This window comes from Rhopalosiphum maidis, chromosome 2 (genome assembly GCF_003676215.2).
Source record: "Rhopalosiphum maidis isolate BTI-1 chromosome 2, ASM367621v3, whole genome shotgun sequence".
In the NCBI taxonomy this organism is placed as follows: Eukaryota; Metazoa; Arthropoda; class Insecta; order Hemiptera; family Aphididae; genus Rhopalosiphum; species Rhopalosiphum maidis.
This window is the reverse complement of record NC_040878.1, coordinates 41,977,006-41,989,919: the sequence shown is the minus strand read 5'-3', so window position 1 is coordinate 41,989,919 and position 12,914 is coordinate 41,977,006. Positions and strand designations below refer to the sequence as shown.

Genomic DNA, 12,914 nt, shown 5'->3' with positions numbered 1-12,914 from the left:
ACGCGGTATATCGAAGAGCAGTCGTAGACTGCAGTGGAACAGAATATGGCGAAAAAAAAAATGAATAAATAAATAAATACTGTTCTGTCTCAGTTTTTTTGATTCGTTTAAGAGTCGAATACAAATGTTATATCATCTATCTATATAACGGTTCGAAAAACGAAAAAACCGTTGCCTTTTACGAAAAGTATAAATACATTGTATTTTATGTGATTCATATTATTTTAATGGACATTTCTTGTACTTTCTGGAACGTGTACAGTATACCATATATATATATATCGGTTATTTTGCAAAACAAACGTTGCAGGAATATATTATTGTATGATATATTTATTTCAAAGAATTTATTTGATGTTCGTTCAGACGTTAGATTTAGCATAGACAACATAATCTGATCTACCTACGCGTAACATTCAATATTTTTCGTGAATCGCGCTCGATCTTATCACTCTCTCCCCGCACTCTACACAGCAATTGACTTAATACTTGACTGCTCCCAAACTTCGTTGTGATGAAGTATGGCGCGCGTTTATTATTATATCATTGCCGTAGAAAATTTATTTTAAGTATAACGTAATATCTACGACGCTCGCCTCGGGGCATCGACGAATTCAACAATATCTGATTTCTGTAAATGTCTTCCAGCAAGTCGCCGTTTTCATCGAATCACGAATACATTTCTCGAAAGGATCTTTATCCGTCTTATTAGCAGTTATAATTGTTTGACCCACGTGAAGCACATCCCCGTCGGCTTGTCTTTGCAGTCCGACTCATCACATTAAAATCGACATGATCCTTTATTTTACTTATTTAAATCGAGTTATTATTATATTTGTGTAATAGTCTGTCGAAATCTTTAACGATAATATAATATACTAATTATACTACGCTATATATATATATATATATATATATATATTAAAATAACTTTTCTTTTGCATTTGTCGACGCTTTCTAAACGAATTATTCGATCAAAAGACTTTCATAAAGCTTGCATTTATTTTAATTGGAAAAAAAATATACTTTTTTTACGATTTGAGGTGGCAAACAGGATTACTTTAATTAAAAGTATATACTATACAGTGTAATAAAATATAATTACATTACAATCGTGTTCACTTTGATCAATATTACGATATAACATTTTATCTCGAGTCATATTACAGTTATACGTGTACGAATAATATCATAATAAACTGAGATACTATTATATAGATATTATTTACTCGCCATAATAATATCTAAAGTTCATCCGTCAGAAGAAGGTATGCGTAGGTATATAATTATTATGTCTGTCAACGATCATATTATCGACATCGTCGTCTTCTGTGGCTACAGTATTGACATCAGTGCTGCTGTGTCCGTGTCCAATGGTTATAAGTTATAAACATCGGCCCGATGTTCTATTATAACTTGTATAGTGTACTTACTTCAGCCCTTCAAATTGCCTATGATGCTTTTCAACGAAATTATCTTGTCAGTGGATCGTGCACGACCCAGATTGTAACAGAACTATAGACGTTATTAGACAGGATAACGCAGCATCTTTAGTTATCGTTGTAGTGAATGGCATGCATATATTAATTCGATAGAGTTACAGTCGCGCATCAGTCAAATAGACAAAATCTATTATGCTGTGATAACATTATGGTATACAAATAAAATGCATTAAACACAGATGCCGGGTGCTCAAATAAGTGCATCATTTAATTATTAATCGCACGCATTAGGTTACTTGAAACATTATTCGTAGTATTTTTAGACAAATGATGATGATTCGTCATACATTTTTGTAAAACCACAGTTTAATCACAATGTTTAATTATTATAGTAATTATTATTTAATTCAACTACCTAAAATAGCTTATTTATTTTGAATTGTGTAGTTTATTCGACGACATATGGATGCTATTATATATGAATAGACATAGACAATACATAGTATGTATACTCGTATGTCAGCGATGGCTGTTATTGATTAGAATGTTAAATACAATATGTATTTTTATTGTGTGGATGACACATTGGTTTTTCGACTATTGTCATCAATTCAGTGAAGCGACCACAGTTGGATTCTGAAAGTCCGAAAAAGGCAGCGATGACGATTTGACTCTCAATAATACCTAATAAAAATAAACGTCATGAATTACCTATATAATATTATATCATATATTTAAATAAATACGATAGAGGATCTCGAGTAAGTTCGTATCCTTTACTAACGATCGCATGTGTAGTGTACGAACAGTTTTAAACATCGTTATTCCATACTGCTGAGAGGGATGTAATACGAATGAAAATGGAATGGAGAGAAAACCAAAAATTAGGGATGGAAAATAAACGCAGTTATACGTATTATATATATGTTTGTATTATATAGCCATACAGGATATTATAGAAATAACTGATAAATGTATTTAACCATCTACGTAGTAATAATTATTATTATACGGTTTTTATTAATCTACATTAAAAAATAGTTAATATACCTAATTAGCAATAATATCATATCATTAAATAAAACAAAATAAAAATTGATCAGAATAAAAGTTATTACGAACATGATGTTCAATAATCATTACGTCTGTCAGTTATTTATGTCACACTATATTATGTACCTATGTACATATTATATTATAATAATATCTAAGCATACCAACGCAACCGTGTAATAATTGACGTATTTATCGTTGGCTGGTGCAGCAAATGTGCTCGACAACAAAAGGACGGTATAAGTTTCGTGAATGAAAAGTTTGCACTATACAAAATATTCATATATAACGTATGACGACGATGACGGTGCAGGGACAGTATGGAGTCGGTGCCGTCGGGCTTTTTATCTTCACTGCATCACGTCAAAACGTGAACGCGTCAAAAGTTTATACCGTCCACGTAATATACAACAATGAACAATACTGCCTAGATATATATATACATATTATATTATAATGCCTTGATTCCCAAACCGTGCATCTCTAGGCCACTTTCAGGGTAGGTACTACGGTCCAGTCGGTCCATAATGAAATAAAAGCATATTATTTATAATTTATTATAGTTATTTTTAGTATATAAATTTCATCGGAATAATTCGTGTATAATAATTATTAATAGAAATATTAATATTAGTGATAATAATAATTGTAAAAACTAAAAATTAATTAGAATTAATTTGGCCACGACACGCTTATATAACTTCCGCCCACGAACAACATTATAATTCCTGTTTTAGACACAACAAAATATTTCTGGAAAAAACATTAACGAAAAACTAACATGAATACGCCATAATATGACATAATATAATTGAACACTACACAACCATTTAATTAAATATATTATCGCAGCACTTGGATAATTTATCCACTCAACATATTATAAACCAACATCATATAAAAAATGTAATATTTATAACTAAAATTTTATCTAGATATAAAGAATATAAATTTAAGGCACCACTAAAATATTTAATTTAACAAAATGCAAATAACCCAAAATAAAATATTATTTTAAATAATAAAAGATGCACACTTTTACATCACAAATCAAAACTTACTCGCAGACTTCAGATAAAATTGCAAGAGTAACTATAAAATCTTATAACCGTTAATACAAGTCCTAACAATACATTTTTCAATCAATAGTTACTAACAATCCCTTTAGTGAAATTTGAAGAAAACTGGTACCACAACCTAGGTACTCCCCCTTTATACATACAAATAACATATCACTTATATTTTTATACATACCAAATTTGTAAAAATAAATTTTAATTAAATTAAGGAAAAAAACCATTATATTAAATATATAATTATAATATTAACGTGCAACTGCATATTAAAAGTTTTTGTCTCTGCGCATTTCATAAATATTATCAAATTAATTTTTTTGTTATCTGTCAACTGTCAACGTCGCGCAATATTAAGGCAATTATTGTCGTTGCATTTTCATTTAAATATAAATTTATTTTTTTATCTTGTGAAAAAAAATATTATATCATTTAAGATTAAAAAAAAAAAAAAGTGACAATAAATGAAACCGAAATAAATGTTATTATGGTGTCTTACACTTAAAATGTATTTAAAAAAACGAAGGCACAATATAATGAATTATTATAAATGGTGTGCAAAATTATTTTTTAATAATATGACTTAACATCTTACTGAGGCTAAATTGAACTTTAAACGTGGTTGAATTAATGACAATTGTAAATTCAATACCATGATGGCCATTATGAAACTTAGCATTGTAAGCATGATACGCTTTATATAGTTCAATATCATAATTCATAATTAAATATTTATAGTCCTAAAAAAATAATAACATAATAATAATGATAGTGATTTATTTACAGTTATGTTATGTAATAACTGCCTTTAGTAATGAATAACTTACTTACAGTATACTTTTTAAATATTCAATTGAATAGAAAAATAAAAAAAAAATTTCGTAGTAATGCGTTTACAGGGTGTAGTTAATAAATATTAATTTTAAATATTATAAAATAATAAATATTATTATTGTTTGGTATTGTATTTGCTATTTTCCATTATTTTTATTACACTAATTTTTCCTAATGAAAAATTGTGCAGGAGTTTATTAATGAAAATGAATACTTAGATTTTCATTAGAGTAAATTAAGGTGTACAAACAATCAAAATTAATATATAAAAATGTGTATATATATATATATATGTGTGTGTGTGTGTGTGTGTGTGTGTGTGTACAGTATATTAATATTCATATTATAATATATATTAATGAGTCTCGTAAACAGAAAAAAAAAATGAAATAAGTCACCCGGTTAAAGAAAATATTATAGAATATTATATGCCCGTAATATATATATATAAATATATTTTATATACTCGGTAATAATACGAGTCAAGTAAATCACATACTATATTACTAAGTATATGTATGATTTGAACGAGCATGTGTATAAGAAATATTATTATATTATTAATAGTTCACTCATGTGATGAGTACCTACCTTTTAATGTTAATTATTAATAATCTATACAAGGTAGTGGCCATTTCAAAAACGATGTATCATTTAAATATAGTAAGCTACCTGTGTAATTAGTAATAAAATTAAACAAGTAAATACAAAAAATATATAATAATATTTATATTTATAGCAAAAGTAAAATGTAGGTACACAAGTAATAACATTACGACAAAATACGATTACAAAATTGTATTTTTATTTATTAAAATGTATTTCGGTTTGGTCGATTGCCTATTACGACATTTGTGATAAAACATCAAAGTCGTGTACAATCCGACAGTTTAATGAATTCATAATCAGAGTTTTTAAACATAAGTAGACTTAAATTATTTTAGATAAATAAAAAATATAAAAACGACTTGCTTATACAAATATTAGATGTAAACTCATTTATTTGCCTCTATTGAAATCGGCGTTTTTCATGTTAGCTTTTGAATGAGATACGGCGAATTGCGTTCCAAGCAACGAGCTTTTATTAATAAAATATATTAATTTTCTTTAATAAATGTCATCAACTTGGCGCAAGTTGCTATGTATTCCCACCCTTATGCTTTAACAAGAGAAACTTAAACCCCCAAAAACTTAATATAAGAAGAAAACTCATACTACTACAATAGTGAAGACCAAAGACCACTGAAATTAATTCATCGCATATACGCCATAAATACAATAATGCAGTATAATATCGTTTACAAAAAAGAGAAAATAGAATTATAATAAATTTTAAGTAAGTAAACCATATAATTGAACGACTTTATTTTTCAGGCTGTCAAATCAGACTTTTTGAATGTATATGGAAATATAAATATATGTACCTACTGTAGATACACTTGTGAACATTTTAGTTTTAAATCGTGACGAAGAAATTACCATATTATATTACGTTCTGCTCAATTAGGTATGTAATTCTTAACATATGACGTTGTTTCGGATAGTGTAGTTAATTAATTCAAGACAATTTTCACAGTTGAATTTAAAAAAAAAAATTAAATATATTAGTACAAATTTCAATAATATAATACAATATAGTGTAACAAAATAGTTGAGAAACGTACCTCGTCAGCTATAGTACATTTGGATAATATGCTGATACATGAAATGTTCCGTTCTCCTTTTTTAGACCAGAAGTCCTACAATCTGGCCAATGCCCTTATTGTTTTAGTAGGTGAACGTTATTTTTTTTTAAATACGGTAGCTAAATCACGATTCGTAATATGAGAGATACTCCATATATTATTGATACACCGGATAGGTTGCCCCGGGCTTACGAAGCCGATTACTATTTCTATTTCAATAGACAACTTTTAATTAAGTCCATATTATATTATGTTTATTACACTGTATTTGTGATGTATAATTAATCGCGATATCGGTTTTCGGTTATCATGTTACGAAAACATATTATTTTGATGATAACCGTGCGTTATTATTCTACTCGTGCTAGTATAATATTATGCTAGTATTGTTTATATGAATCCATAAGTCCGTAACAACTATATCAATTGCATCCAAATTATGCATGTGAAGAACCAAATTTAATATTTAATTATATGATTTGTCCATGAAAATTAGTATAATAATTGAGAACAGTTTTATATTCTATAAAAATATGGTAAAAAAAATATATATTCGTAAACATGACACTACTGAACTTTGTCAAATATTTATTTTACATTATACATTCTGTACTCGTGAAAGAGTAATTGTATTATAATAATAGTTAAATTAATAGTAAAAAAACCCGGTATGAATACTAATTCGAATGTGTATGCTTTCAAACAATCCGGAAACCATTTGAATATCGATAGATATGGTATGGAATATATCATATGAGTGTATTAGAATTTGGAATTTACTAAAAAAAAATTCAATTTTACCAGTCATGCATTTCTTCCTTGTTGTACGAAAAAAATAAATGTTATACACTATATCACTAAATTTGTCATTTAAAGCAAGTCTTGCATATAAATGTATTTTAAGAACCCGTTTGAAATTGATGTCTAACAAGTTCGCCAATTTATTAATGCATACTCTGTGAATTATATGCAGTTTTTTCCAACAACGCACTAATTTACAGCGTTAAATACTTTTAAGAATGAAAAATAATAATTATTAATATCGATAGGATCCGTGAAACCAAACCATCATTAAGTAAACGCGTTACAACAAATTCGATGCGTTCGTTACAGTACCGCAGCCAAAAAAATAATCTGGGGACAGAGTCCATACCTTATGGCACTTTGTGGTACAGTATTTTAACGAGGGACACCGATCGTGTGTACCTACGATAACGAAAATGTTTTCACCAATCGCCATAAATAATCTTAAACATAGAAACTAGCTCAACATAATATTATTATGATATGTCATTCAAACCTATACCGCCGTTTGTGATTTCTGTCGAATGTACGTGAATATATTAAACACACACACACACACATACACACACACACACACACTGTATACGTTGGGTTATTTCCGTTTTAAGCTGTGCCCGTGAGCGACATGCATTATAATACAACGCTATACACACCATACGATGCAACGGAAAACCACCTGAACTTATTAAAGTATCCGCGGAACACACCGTAGTATACCCACGTATTAATTATGTACAATTTCGGCAGGCGCGCACACTCACACAACCGGAAGTCCCCGAAAGTTGTCAGTCCGATAGGAGAGCCCCGCGCCAGAAATCCGATGATTGATTGATGCGCGTACACACATATATACGTACACCGGGCCTCTGATATCATATGCGCGTCCAATAATCGATAATTATTCGAAATTAAACCTTAGGACGATATTCGTAGTCACAACCAGAAAGTCAATCTATAACGTCATATAGGTATTGTGTGTTATATAATATATTATATTATAATTATAATATCTAATGATTATAAATTATAACCATATACTCACGTGAATTATAATACCGTCCGTGTAAGATGTCTTATTCGACAAACAACGTTATATTATATTATGCGATCCGACAGTATATTATTTAGGTAGATAGGTATTAATCAAGGTGGTTAATGGATATTGTAATGTTAAATTAGTTATTATCTCAATGGGTAACGTATCATGTTCACCCCGCCACCGGCCTTTAAATCGCTCGTCACGCCATAAGCAGCTATAATATTACATACTTTATGCATCACGTATGCGTATGGTTTCGTGCGCATGCAAATTTACCGATTTATACGCGAGTGTGAGAACTTGGTTGACACTTTTGCAGTTTTGCGTATATATATATATTATATTATATCATTTGTCTCGAACATCTAAACCGCAGTGTCTACAGCACCCACCTAGCCATTTCTGCTCAAACTCCGTAAATTTCGGAAAACTTCTTTTAACATTAATACATATTATAAAACATATAAATTATATAATATATATAACTATATACATTTCAACCTTCATTCGCTTTCAGAGTGAGCTTATTTATTGTTAGTTCGAACAAACAAAAATAATATTAAATTCTTTTTATGCGTTATGTCTAAGAATAAAGAGAATAAAGTGCAAACCATATTATTCATTAAGTATAGTATTTTTTTTCACTAGACAGGCGATATTTTAGTTCATATTATAGGGTTTTTTTTTTTAGAAAAAAAGGAGTTATTTAGAGATGTTTTATGATCAAAAGGACGTATAGGTATGGATAAACTAAAAATAATGTTGGCAGATGGGATAGTGAACCGGGAAAACCAACCCATCCCCACCTATGAATACTATGGCAGTGTATATTCGTATATAATATTGAAAAATATTATATTGTTCCTTTTTGTCGAAAAATTGGGAACTTTATTTTTATAAGAATGTGGTTGCTTGAAAAAAATATTAAAATAAGTCAGCATTAGCTGAGAATAGCTCGGTCTTTGAGAACGCGGTACGTTTTAAATTTAGAAGTAAATTATTGGGTTTATCGTGGGATTTTCCTATTACGTCTGTAATCTTCGCGCAAAAGAACCTTTTTTAATAAATTAAATTTTTTTCCGTAGGTACCTGCAATCAGTGCGATAAAATATCGAGTAAATCGTAGAATAATATAAATCGTTAAAACAGAACGTATTGCGTTCTACAGCACGACGGTAAATGTATGCATAATAATATTATAGCAGCACATCACCAGCCCCTTTATTTCGAATCAACCGTTTTCTTCTAGAAAAGGGGGGGGGGCGTTGACGTTATGTGTAAGTGCGCGTGATTATTAATTCTTTCTGGTGCAGACGGGGCCTGCGTTTCATGGGAGTAAAATACGACAAATTGAAACGCGTTTATATGTTTTTGTCAAGCGAGCGTGTGGTACTCATTCGAGGCGTGCGTATTGGTGACGCGAAAACCATTGAACCAGAAGCTCGAGCGCCGTCGCTAACTTTTAGTCGTGGACGTTTTAATCTCGGGACACGCGACTCCGTTGACGGAACTCTGTACACAACACCGCTGTTACGACGACGATAGTGTATAACGACTAATAATATCGGTGTCTATTGTTATTATTATTATCTCGTCTGTGTAACACGATATACGGCGAGGGCAACAGCAACAACATATTATAAGAAGTAAACAGCGTCGGCCGTCGTCCGTCGAAAGAATAATACGATGTAACAACGATCAATGTATATGGTGGTGTGTGTGTGTGTGTGTGTGTGTGTGTGTGTTTAAAGCAATAATGCTGTACATCAGCATTGCGGTTGATTCGCGTTGTGACACAAGGATTTATTTATTTCGACGTGCGTGTGTACAATACGTATAGTGTCGGCCAGAGGCAGAGCCTTAGCCACTGGGTCGTAACGTCAACCCGTTTAGTAAAGTCATCGCATTGATCCCATTCGATTTACCTTTCAACGGACTTGTATGTTATTCTCTCTTTTTCCCCGCGTTTCGTTGCTCCCATTATTTAATTTAGCGAATGACGTATTCCCTGGAAACACATCACGGATTCCGTCGAACGTAATTAGAAAATAAAACAACAGCAACGACAACAATAAAGCAATAAAGGAAACGAAGAACGAGATTATTGTCTGTCGGGTTTTCGCCGCAGAGTACACTACTCGAAACGAAATAGTACACGGCGGTCGGGTAAAAAGTATAATATGTTGAATTGTGTGTAGAGTTTCTTAAAAAAGACAATATCTTAACGGTTTTGATAAAAATAAAAATTAATGAATTTATTATGACTGTTGTAATAACGGTAATAGCCAATAGGTACATTATACTTACTATGTAATATTTCCCAACGCAGCTCTTCTCTCGTGACATTTACTGTTCTATGTGGGTAATATATATATTATAAACGCGTACGCTACCGAACTTTCACGCATATACATAGCTACATAATATTCGAAATGCTTTTCGAAAACGACAGCGCCAAGTATCATTTAATGCTCGCACGCGATGCCCGCGGGGGCATTGGTTTTGACACGTAAACGTTATATTATTATAAAGTGTACGGGGCGTTTACACGGACGGGTGTGTATATTATATACTATGTACAAGGTGATCCATTTTACCGTCTACACTCGTTATTTCAAAAAACATTAACTTTATTTGATCCTTACCATGCATTACACCTACGTTATTTTATTTTATTGCAAAACGACATGTTTGAAAATAAAATTATATTTTTTAAATTTGTATAGTTAACGGTTAATTAGTTATGAGAATATAAAGTTTTAACGAATGAAGTCGAGTGGCACAAAGGTAACCCGCAAAATGTTTGTTTACTACTCCGCTAATAAAAACTTTTAAATTGGCACTTGACTACTACCAATACTTACATATAATTAACTACCCGCTGCTCGTTTGAAGTTCAATTTGTATGTATCGAAATACTCCAAAAAACGCTATGCTCCGGAGTGTGAACTTAAAAATGTTTTTAATTTCGTTATTAAAAATAGGTATAGTGATAAAACTTAAAAAAAAAATAATGATAACGTTAGAAAGACATATAATTAGTATTCAACAATATTGCTTTACGATGAGATAAAATGTATGAAAAATAATAACATAATATATAGTGTATTAAACCTTTACGAAATAATCAGAGAATACACTTAAAAGTATCACCTTCTATATAGTGAAATTAAGCTATTTTCCATGCATTTTACGCGGTTACCTTTATACGAAGCTTAGATAAACGCCCTGGGGAAATCTTTCGTACGAGCGGCGTGTATAACACCTGCATTATTTTGCGACGTCATATTATTGTACGGACGTCGGTAATAATCATCGCGAAACGTCTGCTACAATTTGCAGTAAAGTAATTTTTGAATAATTCGAAACGCTAGTCCGTGCATTTTAAAAATTGTACCGTTAAAAATAATAGCATACGTGCAAAATATTATTGTTAAGAGACATCACACAGATAATTACTTTCGATTCGTATACAGACAATATTAAATATCGATGGGTACGAAGTTTTGTATAATGTAATTGTTTGACAGATAATATTATATTGTATGACATTTTGGACATAATACGTAACAGTTATAATAAGCTTAGATTCTGTGAGATGTTTGTGTTTCAGTGATTTTACTGAAAATAGTTGTACAATTACTAAGATCGATCATCCAAAAACGACTAAATGATTTAGAATAATAGTTTTCTTATTAATAGTTTAACGATATTGCATCAACGTGTATGATAGTGTATTATAACAATTCGTATTGTAACCAACTGATTTCTTATTTTTATGTTTTAGATATTGAAACTACAATAAGAGTATAATACAGAGAACAACGAAACAGAATATTTGGGTTGACGTCAGTCGGGTCAGTGCAGGCATAACCCAAAATGTAAGTACCACATTGTGTTTGATACTAAAACCATGTACATATTATACCTATTATTATTATATTATACACTATACGAATAAGCGATTTTTATTTAACTTTTCAATTATTGTAAATAACAGAATATATTATTATTATTTTTATTTTGTCAACTGAAACAATTGTCCCACGCCGAATGTAATTTTTATTTTTATTGTTTTTTTTTTTTTTTTTTGGTTTTGACACACGCGGCAGTTATCCACGTATTATTATTTGTCCAAAATGTACATTTTTTTTTCATTTCATTTTCTAGATAATCACCCACACATGTACATATATTTTATCCGAGTTAAATTTCAGCTTTTAATTAATTTTTCAACTTATTTATAAATACGTAAAACGAGGAAGTTAAAAAAAATAATTAAAAATTATTTAATGTCCATATTAAATCAATGCTACGTTCACAGAGAATCTCTAAATGGAAGAGTTTAATCGTCTAGATAAGTAAAAAGATGAAATTATATTAGCTAAATATCGAATGATATACCTATATTGACTTTTTAATATTACGTAAAGTATTACAAATCTAATATGAAGGAGAGTAAAATAAAAAATATATATACCGTATAATGCATAGATACCATACCTAAATGATATCGCAGTTTCTGTTTCTTACATTAAACTACATACACTGTATCACTGTTATTCTTACTCGAACGCGAATGTATTATTCAATAAAAACGTTGTCAAGACCGAGTCTTAATATTTTAGTCTTAGTTTCATAAAAAAATCATGTACCTGATTAAATAATAACATTTAATGCAAATAAGAAAATTAATTTGGGTTAAAAAATTAAAAAATTCTCTAATGTTAAATTATCAGTTAAAATCTAATAATTTATTATCACCATACTAGATTAATTAAATTCGGTAAACGAGAAAATTTATCAATATATTTTAATTGTATATTAATTGTAACTTCATGTACAAATTACAATTAAAAATTAAACACAGTTTAAAAAAACATAAAGTTATTTGGACCTTAATTATAATATATTTTAATCAACGCATGTTTTTTTTTTAATTCTAAATATAACGAAAACAGTATAACTCGTTACTGTGCTATTG

The 12,914-nt window shown here is 29.9% G+C and overlaps 1 protein-coding gene across 1 annotated transcript in view; it reads left to right on the top strand.

Moving 5' to 3' along the window:
• The window catches only part of LOC113554936, a 248,619-nt gene that overhangs the window by 66,222 nt on the left and 169,483 nt on the right, over positions 1-12,914 (top strand). The window contains exon 3 of the mRNA XM_026959038.1: positions 11,718-11,811. The gene's annotated coding sequence lies outside the window, so the exon portion shown is untranslated. The remainder of the gene's footprint in view (positions 1-11,717; positions 11,812-12,914) is intronic.